The 9,000-nt window shown below is 37.4% G+C and overlaps 1 long non-coding RNA gene across 1 annotated transcript; it reads left to right on the forward strand.

Moving 5' to 3' along the window:
• The first annotated feature begins 2,732 nt into the window (after window positions 1–2,732).
• Window positions 2,733–8,564, forward strand: LOC149134450 (uncharacterized). Its single transcript, XR_016242920.1, has 2 exons — window positions 2,733–2,845; window positions 3,030–8,564. It is a non-coding gene; the product is annotated as an uncharacterized LOC149134450 (long non-coding RNA).
• The last annotated feature ends 436 nt before the right edge of the window (window positions 8,565–9,000 follow it).

The following is a 9,000-nucleotide window of genomic DNA, read 5'->3' on the forward strand; positions in this document are numbered from 1 at the left end:
AGATTCTAAAATTTTCTGAGAAACTCCATTGTTTAGTTACTATGAAATGCTTTCCCTTCTCTTCAACACAGAAAGCTTTTATGAGTTCTAAAGTAGGACGTTACCAACTCGGCTGTGAAAACTATTGATTCAGCTGTGGTACAGGTGGTTGAGACTGATGCTTCAGATCATGCCATTTGCTGTCATCCTATGTCTGTTGAGATGCCTTGTGTCTTCCTTTTCAAGAACATGTTCACCTTGTGAGCAGATATTCTTCTGTGGAAAGAGAAACCTATACTATTGTAGAGTCTTTAATGTAGTGGGAAGACTATCTACTTAGCTTCCAATTCCAGATCAGAGATCAGGTGCTTTCATGTTTGATAATACATGGAGTAATAAAATAAAGAACAAGAAAATAAATCTTTAATGAATAAAACTGTCCTGCTTGCACTGTGACATTACTTATAGGTTAGGGAAAGTCAATACTGCTGCTAAGATACCTTTCTAAATTTGTACTGTAATGAGATGGTTGTATTTTATAAAGATTTGTGCCATCCCAGCATTACATGAATGCTTCATTTCATGCATCCCCAAAATCTTTTATATTCTGTAGAGGAAGTCAAAAGAATGATCTCTACACACTCTAAATGTGCTAAAATAAAGCTAAGACCTTACAATCCAATACTAACTCATGTGATAAAAGCTATTCAGTCCTTTAAGAGACTAGGCCTTAATTTTATGAACCTTTCCTCTTAGCTACAAATGAACCAATATTTTCTAACCATTGTGGATGAATTCTCAAAGTTCCTTTTTGCTTTCCCATGTGCAGATATGGCTACTAAAACTATAATTAAGCGCTAATTAAAACTCTTCTCAATTTTTGGAATGCTGTTATATATTCATTCTGATAGTGGTGTATCCTTCATGTTGAAGGATTTATAACAATTCTTGCACCAGCAAAGTATAGCTACTAAGAGAACTATTCCTTACAGCCCTCAAGGGAATGGACAAACAGAACAGTTCAATGGAGTAATTTGGGGGCCGATATTATTAGCCCTGAAATTGTGACACATGAAACCTTTAGAAAAGGAACAAGCTCTCAATATACAATCTGTCTGTCCCCACTCTTGACTTCAACAAATTACACATATAAATGTCTTTTTAACAATTATAGCAAATCTTCAAGTAGGCGGTCAGTCTCTTCATGGCTCTCGTCACTGAGTTCTTGAGCCGTCACAACTTCCAGAATAAACATGGGCACTATCATGCTATTTAGCTGTCAGAAGTGAAAGTGCTCACTGCTAGTGAAGTATCTGTCTGTCTGTCTGCCTGCCTGTTGCTGGCCTGTCGATTCTTTGGCTACTGACAGCTAATACCATGACTGGCCGGAGCGAGCTATATGTCTGTCTGTCTGTCTGTCTGTCTCTCTATCTATCTATTACTCGAAAGTTATTGGAACAAATTCGACACCTATATCCATGCGTTTGAAAACACAACACAGAGTATAAGGGTACTCGCGTCCGCGCTAGCTAGTCGTGAGTGGTCGATCCTATTATTTTTAAACTTCAAACTTCATTTGTTTTCTATTTTGATAAATTCTCTCTGTTGAAAATTATATTTTTATATTTTAAATAATTTGCAATTTCAGGAAATATGTTTTTATATTAAATTTGTGTTTTCTAATAAGGTGGACGAGTGATTGATAGATAGGTAGATAGTAGATAGATATCAGTAAGTAAGTAAGCCAATAGCTCGCTCCGGCCAGTCATGGTATTAGCTGTCAGTAGCCAAAGAATCAACTCAAACCAGCAACAGGCAGGCAGACAGACAGACACTTCACTAGCAGTGAGCACTTTCACTTCTGACAGCTAATAGCATGATAGTGCCTAAACATGACCCTTGGATGAAGTGAATGACCCTTGGATGACCTAGTGGATGAAGTGAAACTTTTGAATGTGAATCCTCACTTTGTGGATATCAGATTCATTGATAGTTGTATGTCCACTGTTTCATTAAAACACGGTTCCATGTGGAGATGTCTCTTCCAATTTTGTATTTAAACCAATAGTATACGAGCCCCACGAACAAATGATGCTTCAGAACGCTCTTGAACTTGATACTGCTACACCTATAAATATGTAAGGCGACGGGGATGAACTCTCCGTTACAACCCCTCCCCACTCAACCATATTAAACAACAAACCGCTGAATTCAAGACATTCGGTATTTCCACTCGGAAATTAACGCAAATCTAATACCTAATATATATATAATCAGTGTAGGTCATAAGAACATCACGACCTCAAACCTTAGCAACCATAAGTAAGGTTATTAGACAGCAAAAGGCATAGGCATGATATAAGTATAAAACGTATTCTCGAAGATAAGTTATTTTCAGACAACTTTCAGAGCAAAATTAATGTTTCAGTTGTTATATTAAAGTTTCTAGACGGCGGTCAGACGTCAAGTTTGATAGTTTAGTTACCATCCTATTTTTATTTAAACAAGTGTACCTAGAATTACATTATCTATTGTATACATCTTTTTCAAAGACTGCAAGGTGTTGTTTGAACAACTTTTTGGCTGCCATTTCTAGCACATCAGTGTCAACGTTCTGTGCTCCTTTATAGGCTCGAGTTTGACAGAGACTTTTAACGATAATTATAAGAAGTCGTCATTAGGATTAGTATACTGTAAAAAGTTAAAACGAAACCGAACTATTCAAAATGTACTTACAGTTTTTTAGTGGAGACTATTAATAGGTCTCAAAGACAATGAGGAAATGTTCTCAAGTTATTTCCCTTCTTCCAACCGGATATCTATTTGTTAATTTGCATTTTTCTTCTTGAAACACCCGGCCAACGGGGTATTTATATGATTTTACTAACTTTGGATCGAACGTATTTTCACATCTTACCTTTTTTTTTTTAACTTATTGTTTTAATCTATACTTTAAATACTCTGCTTAACAATTTGACTTGCATTATCTTTACTTATACAATCCTTAAATGTTATCTTATTGAATCTCATTTTTAAATTTATCTCTGCAGACAGACAGACAGACCTTCTACAGAATTCAGAGTTGTAGAGTTAAACTTCAAAATGGGAACATCTGGATCTTTTTTGTTTTCTTGGAGATTTTTTCGGTTCTCAATGGATTGTTATCAAATTTTCCATACAGACGTAGTTTTGCAGGCTGATGACGAATATCGCCTTTCCCATTATTTGCAATTTTTCATCTCCGAATTTTGGGTGGGGTATGGCAGTAGCAACAAATTTTATTTTTTGAAAAATTAATAACGATAAACAAGATAGAAGTATGTAAAGTTATATATTTTCTAGGCAATGAAATGAGTCCAGTGTCGTCACAAACGGAAATCAAAACTGTTTGCTGCTACAGTTGCCATGACAACAAACAGATTTGTTGAAAATGAAGTAAATTTCGTTGAGTTCATAAACATTCTGTTACGTTGACACGGGAACTGTGAAAATTGAATAGTTTTTTTTTTAAATCTAATGAAATCAAACAAACAAAAAGGGAGGCTTTTTTTTAAAAAAAAGAATTAAATAAAAGAAAACAAAACGAAAATGAAGCCATCCTGATCCTGACGAACAAATGCCATTCTTCTGCAGTTTCTTGAAATAATTTCCATCTACTTTTTGGCAGCACTACATAGAATTTTGAGAACTTTATTATGTCTCCTTTTATACCTTTCTGGTGCCATTGAGCAGTTAGATCAAATATACTTTAACGTTGCAACTTCCCATCATTTGCAATTTTTTATCTCAGAAGATTGGGTAGGCGGGGTGGTGGTAGTAGCAACAAATTTAGTCCATCAAGACTTTGTTCAAAGCACTTTCTTATTTATCATAGTCCATTGGGCCATAATAGAAGAGTTTAAAACTGGTTGCCTTTGGGAGCATTCATGTGTTGATGACCTGGTCCTTATAGCTGAATTTATACTAGAATTTGAGAAAAAATTTCAAGTGTGGAAGCAAGACCTGGATTCAAAGGGCATTAGAGATAATATAGCATAGACCAAAGTCCTAGTAAGCAGAAAGGCAGACACATCACTAATCCTTCCAGGGAAATGACCCTGCTCAATATACAGAAAAGGTGTTAGAAGAAATTCTGTATGATGTACGAAGTGCAAGCTACTGTCACATAAGAAATGCAATGGAATTACAGAACGATTAACAGGGAAAGTAGTCTTTGTGTGTGACATGTGCTCAAACACTCAAGAAATAAGATTTCTTCAAATGCCCAGGAGTTTCTTTAGAAGTAGTAGACAGTTTCTGTTCTCTAAGTGACCTAGTTAACAGTGGAAGAGGATGCTCTGGAAGCATAATGACAAGAAATTACAGAAATTGGGGAAATTTCAGAGAGCTATTATCTTTGTTGGTGACAAAGAGCTTCTCCCTCAGAGTGAAAGACAAATTGTATGATGCTTGTGTATGAACAGCAATGCTACATGGTAGTTAAATGTGGGCTGTGAATATGGAGGACATGTAAAGAAATGAACCTAGCATGCTCTACTGGATATCAGTGTGCATGTACAACAAAGTATAAATGTGTTGGACTGAGGTGATTGGTAACTTGCTGTGCTTGGGAAGATCCATGTATCTAAGTAAAAATGAGGCCCTAAAGGCTTATGTCTCTGCCCCTCTTCCTAACAACACATCTTTCTAATACCCTTCCTCCACCTATGTTCACTGTTCACTACATTCTCCTTCCCTCTATCTCCCACTCATCTTTTGTTTACTTGCGCACTTACCTGTGCACAATCTATCCCTGACAAGTCTCTTCCCTGCAACTCATCTTCTTAAACTCCCTCCCTCATTTGTGTTCACAATCTCATGAACTCACCTACCCATCCTATCCAATCCTCTGTACTGCCTCACTTATATACCTATCCCTGTAACTTGAGAGTGCATCTGACACATCTTCCTCATCTCTCCCCCCCTCTCTCTCTTTTCAACTGGGGTAGTCATGTACCTCCTCTACTGCAAGACACCTCTATCATACTTTAACCTTTCATTACCTGGCACAAAACCACCACCCTCAATACCACTCCTGCTTCAGTTGAGGGGTCTTGTCTTGCAAGTTACTTAGCTGGTGCCACATAAAAAAGCACTCAACACTCTGTAAAGTGGTTGGCATTAGGAAGGGCATCTAGCTGTAAAAACCATGCCAAAGCAGGTCTCTGGTTTGCCAGCTCCTGTCAAATTGTCCAACCTATGCCAGCATGGAAGGCAGACATTAAAAGATGATGTACTTTTTGCTTACAAGCTATCCTTGGCTTGTGCCATATTCTCAATGCTTCTACTCCTATTGGACAACAAGTCAGTGTACCATTGTTCTAAACGTTTAACAGGTTTGTTTTTAACTGTTGGCATGGTTTCTCCTACTATTTTGGACTTCACTTCCTTCTGCCAACCTTTGGTACCCATCAGATTGCGTGACTTTTTTGCTTTAAATAACATTGTTGACCGAGTAATTAATTCATCCAGTCTAGCTAGAATTATTTGCATATCTTTTTGGTCTCTTTTTAATATTGTTATGCTATCCATGAATGCCTTCTTTGGTGATTTCACTCTAGCCATTTCTTCTGTGCAATCTACTGATCTAAGTAGCATCTCTATAACAAGTACAAACCAAATGACTAAAATTGTGCAACCCTGCAGCAATTCCACTTTCAAGACGATGCCAGTCTCTTGTGAAATTTTCCGTTATGAATTACCTTTTGAAATTGTAGTAGCTCCTCATAAGATACTTCTCTTGCATGTAATAGAAGTCCATTGTTTTCCAAGAAGTCCGAGTGTTTGCCAGATCAATTGTATTGCATCCCAGATTGAAAAAATGTCTGCTCAACATACCAGGAATTGAGGGGATACCAATTTTCTTAACACTCATATTCACGTAGTCATTATTTTGTACATATGTAACTGTTCTCTTAGCAAGTAAATCTGTTAAACTTGCCAGCTACATTCAGGACTGAAAATGGTCTGAACTGGCCAATCAGTTCTGCCTCAGTTTCCTTTGGTAAGTAAATACTTCTGCTTTGAACCAGTCTTCAACGAGTTCACCATGAGCTATAATATAGTACTTGTACTCTTTGTATAATACATCATCGTCTCCTGGTACACTTTTTGCTCTTCCTTTCTTCACTAAGCTATCTACTTCTTTCTTTCTGAAATCATTGAACTAAAATTTGATTCACTGTAGGACTCCTGTATATCTCAATTACTCAGGAGGATCCCTAGAGATCACAGATAGCACTTGTTACCTGGAGGATGACCTGAAAGTATAGTTGTTAGAATAACAACAAGTTGTTGAAAATTCAGAAAACTATTACCTCTGATGGTAACAAAAGGTTTCATTCTCAGAGTGAACGGCAGATTATATGATGCTTGTGTACGAACAGCAATGCTACATGGTAGTGAGATATGGGTTGTGAATGCAGGGGACATATGAAGACTTGAAAGAAATGAAGTTAATGTGCTGTTGAATATGTAACATAATGTGCATGAACAATAAAGCACAAATTTGTTGAGAAAAGTTGAATATAAGAGGAATCAGATATAGTGTGCAAGAGAGAAGACTGTGGTAGTATGTCATGCAATGCATATGGATGAGGACAACTGTGTAAAGAAGAGCTGATCACTTAGCATGGATGAACCCAGGAAGACATGAGATGAAGTAGTAAAGACTGATCTCAGGACTTTGAATCTCATGGAGGAGATGTGGACTGAGACAACTGGGAATATGTTATACTCAAGAACATCTGCCTAGCTTGGCAAAACAGGTTCTGGGAGCATAGTGTCATCATCATGTCTATATGCAAAATGGGTCCTTTGTCCAATTTCCACATCAAGCTTTCCCTACCGCAGCAGGTTTCCTAGGTATTATTTCAAATATTTACTACTGCCACTGAGGTCTGCATCTGCAGTGGCTTCACCTAGGCTGTCAGTCACTGATTTCTTAATCACTTGTCTAAATGCAGTATTTCACTGCTGTAATTAAATGAGGACAGAACTGCATATTTTTTCTGTGATATCTGTCATCTTTCTCACTACTTGGATTCACTTCACTTGACATTTGTCTTCTGCTCACACTTTACATTATCACCCCCCCCCCTTCTATACTACCAAATTGTCTCTCCCTCTTCACTGAACTACATCCTGTGGACTTTTCTGTATCACCACACATCTCTCACTCTCCCCCACACTCTACATCTGTCTCTCCACTCACACTTTTACAACCTGCCCACCCACATGTCATCTTTCTCTTATCCTTCTCCTGCCAACTATATTATTGCTATTCTGCTGCTCTTTATTCATTCTTACTGTCTGACCTTCCCTCCAACTCATATCTATCAGTGATCACCTTTTCATTATTCACTATATCAGCCCCCAGCCCTACCCAATCTCTAATCATCTACTCTCACCTACCTTCCATCCAACTCATAACCCATATTTATCATTACCCCCCACCATCCTCAACTCTTGTCTATCATTCAGTATATTTGCACCCCTACCCTGACTCTAACCATTCCTCCCTTGCCCTATACATTCTTGCAGCTTTCACTGACCCACCCTTTCTGTTCTTTTGCTCCCAGGAATTATCCTAACATCTTGTCATTGCCATCTTGATTTCTCTTTCCACTTCTACCCCAATTACTCCTTTCAGCTCTTGTATAATGTGAGTAACCATTTATCCCTTCTACAACAAAAATCCTTTTTTGACCCCCTTCCTTCATACTAGCATTAAGTTGGCTCCCTGAACTATTGGTGTTATGAAAAAAAGCATTCAGTTCACTCTGTTAAGTGGTTGTCTTTAGAAAAGGCATCCAGCCATAGAAACGATGCCAAAGTAGATACTGGAGTGCAACACAGTCCTTTGACCCATGAGATCCTGTCAAACTAACCAACCCACCCATGCCAGTATGGAAGAGTAAATGCTCAAATGTCTGTTTTAAACTTTTCCAAAACACTTTTCAATATATCATACAAGTTAAATGTTATTTCAGTAGCAGTGAGTGCTTTCAAATAAATACTAATATGCTTTTGCCTAGAACCAAAGCTATATCCTAAAGTTAGGTTGCACTACTTATTACTACAACTGAATGGAACATGAACCAAGGAAAGCCTCCTCACCAGAGGTTCTCAGTTGGGGTGCTGCAACACTTTGGTGTGTCTTAAAAACTGAGCAAGCATGCCACAAACACTTTTCCCATTCTAAGTAAAAAGAAAACCCATATGTGACAATGAAAAAGAGAAGAAAAGAGAAAGTGATGAGTCATGAACTTTTTATTGATTTTGATATTAACTAGATATAAGGCGGCAAGTTGGCAGAACCATTACCATGCCAAGCAAAATGTTTTTTATCCTTCTATGTTCTGAGTTAAATTTCACCAGGTCATCTTTGACTTTCTTCTTTCAGGGTCGATTATATTGGCCCCAGTTGAGCACTGGGGTCGATATAATTGATTTAACTCGACCCTTGAAATGTCTGGCCTTGTGCCAAAATTTGAAGTTAATATTAACTAGATATCTTAACTCTTCATTAAAAGAATTGAGTAAAATGTTGGCTTCCTTGATTTATTATTTCGTATTGTCAATTTGATTACTTAGTTGACATGTTTGTTGTTTGCTTTCAATCAAAATATATAGATTTGTTGTAAAAAAAAAGCAATTTGCAGGTGAGGACAGACCAGACGGTGAAAGTAGACAAATCATTGAGAAATGATTCTTGTGATTTAGTGAATGAGTGTCAGTCAAGCTTAACTATCCCAAGAGCTTGAAAAATTCATGTAAGAATAGGCAGTGTTTCAAGTCTTATAGATATTATTTAGTTTCATTTGGCATGGACAAAAAGAAGACTCCCTCCCTGAGTGTCCTGTTTGTAAGAAGAAATTGACTGAAAAGGCAACAATGCCAAACAAATCAGTCCTAACTCACGTGAAATGGTGGAATAGCTGGAGTATTGGACAAAATGCTTTGCAGTATTCATTCCATCTT

This window comes from Octopus bimaculoides, chromosome 8 (assembly GCF_046866305.1).
Source record: "Octopus bimaculoides isolate indiv1 chromosome 8, ASM4686630v1, whole genome shotgun sequence".
Taxonomy (NCBI): Eukaryota; Metazoa; Mollusca; class Cephalopoda; order Octopoda; family Octopodidae; genus Octopus; species Octopus bimaculoides.